The sequence below is a fragment of the Mesoplodon densirostris genome, chromosome X (assembly GCF_025265405.1).
Source record: "Mesoplodon densirostris isolate mMesDen1 chromosome X, mMesDen1 primary haplotype, whole genome shotgun sequence".
Classification (NCBI taxonomy): Eukaryota; Metazoa; Chordata; class Mammalia; order Artiodactyla; family Ziphiidae; genus Mesoplodon; species Mesoplodon densirostris.
Window position 1 is genome coordinate 75117488 of NC_082681.1, and position 2161 is coordinate 75119648.

The 2161-nt window shown below is 46.7% G+C and overlaps 1 pseudogene; it reads right to left on the bottom strand.

Moving 5' to 3' along the window:
* Positions 1-204: 204 nt before the first annotated feature.
* Positions 205-1626, bottom strand: LOC132481636 (ferritin light chain-like; annotated as a pseudogene).
* Between the last annotated feature and the right edge of the window lie 535 nt (positions 1627-2161).

Below are 2161 nucleotides of genomic sequence, written 5' to 3' on the forward strand. Positions count from 1 at the left end.
GGGGATTAAAGAAAGGCATTAGAAAGGACATGACACTTCGAGGACCTTAAAGGAAGAGAAGGATTTTTTTTTTCTTTAGCTGCTGCAAAAAGCTTTATTGTTTCCATTTGGTCCAAGGCTTGGGAGAGGGCTCCAGGGTGGTTAAAAACTGCCTGGTGGCTGCAGAGACGGGCTTCAGGCAGAAGCCCTGACACCAAAGGGGCTCCTCAAAGGCCACTGGGCTCCGGAGGCTCCTAGTCATACTTGACGGTGAGCCTTTCAAAGAGATACTCGCCCAGCCCAACCTGGGGACCAGCCAGCCTGCAGAGGTTGGTCAGGTGGTCACCCATCTTCTTGATGAGTTTCACCTCCTCATCTAGGATGTGGCTCTCCAGGAAGTTGCAGAAATGGGGGTTTGCACGGGCAGAACCCAGGGCATGCAGATCCAAAAGGGCCTGGTTCAGGTTCTTCTTCATGTTAATGGCGGCTTCCATAGCATCCTGGGTTTTACCCCACTCATCCTGAGATGGCTTCTGCACATTCTGGAAGAGGGCGCGGCCGCTGTGCTGGTTTTGCCTTTTGAAGAGACGCTCGGCGCCCTCACGCTTCTCTTTGGCCAATTCGCAGAAAAAGTGGCTCACACCCTCCAGAGCCACATCATCGCGGTTGAAATAGAAGCCCAGAGAGAGGTAGGTGTAGGAGGCCCGCAGACACATGTTGACCAGGTGGTTGTAGGTGGCCTACACCTCAGTGGAATAATTCTGATGAATCTGGGAGCTCATGGTTGATCGGTAATAAGGAGTTAAGCTCAAAAAAATGGTGTTGGCTGGTCCCGGTGACCAAGGATAGCTGAATGGCTGGCTCCGAAGGTTGCGACTGGAAAAAGGGTTGGAGGGTGGTCAGAGGCTGAAGCAAAGGGCATCCCTGGGTCTGTTCTGTCCAAACACTGTTGAAGCAGGAGACAGATCCGGGGGACCACCGAGCGCACTGCTGAAGAGAAGAATTTTGATATGCAGAAGAGCACAAAGGGAATTCCAAGCTGAGGGAACAGCATAAGGAAAGACATGGACATATTAAACGGAGAATGTCCTGTGGTTGGAGTGCCAGCTATGTAGAGCTGGAAAGATACTGGAACTATTTCATGATTATTAGCCTAGGGATTTTGACATTTTGTTATTCAGACTTTAGGAAGCCATTGAAGATTCTGAAGGTTTGAAGTAACGAGAGAGAATACCCTGTTATTTAACAAAGCTGAGGACACTCGTTGACTGCTCTGTGTGTGTGTGTCGACTCCACATTTCTTAGATGCCAATGGATTGGTTTGTATGTAGCCAAAGAGGGTGCTCAAGGAGCATTTGTGTTACATGATGGGAACATATCTTTTCTTGCCTTGTTCTGCACTTGCTCTTTTGAAACACATCCTCCATTCTGGGCAGGATCTAATTAGGACCACATATTTTGCTGCGTAACCCCCAGTGAAATGTCCTTGGGGATTTGACATGATTGCCTATATGGATGGAGCTGGAGAGGTTAGTTCAGGGAAGGCCAGGCCTCAAACTCAACCAGAGCTTCTGTTTCCTTCCTATAGTCATCTTTTCTCACTCTCCTTTTACCTGTATTATTTGTTCCATGATCTGAGACAGTCATTATTCACCACATTACACTATCACCATCACCATCATCACCACCATTATCAACATCAGCAGTAGGAACAATAGTTAATGAACAGAGTAAAAGGAAGATACAACAGGAACTACTAGTGTGGATAGAAGGAAACTCATGCCTTCATTAATGACTTAGGAAAGTTTTCCTGCAGAAAGGGAGCTTTCAGGAACTTCTGGAATACATGCACAAGCAGACATATTTATTTTATGCTTGCATATGCCAAGCCTTTTGCCAGGTGTTTTCATACACCTTAACTCATGAACTTCTCTCTGTGAGGTAGAGATTATAATTGTTAGCCCCTTTTTACAAATGAAGAGATTGTGGCTTTGAGAAGACTCTGTAAACCATCTAGGATTACACTAGTAAGGGGCAGAACCCGAGGTCATTTGATTCAAGTCCAGTGCTTTTCTACTACAACACAGCTCAGCTTGCTTTCCTCTGCCTGGGTTGGTGGCGGTCAGGGAATGAGTTACACTCTGGGGTACTGGATCTTATATTAAGAGGAATCCTTTAAGGT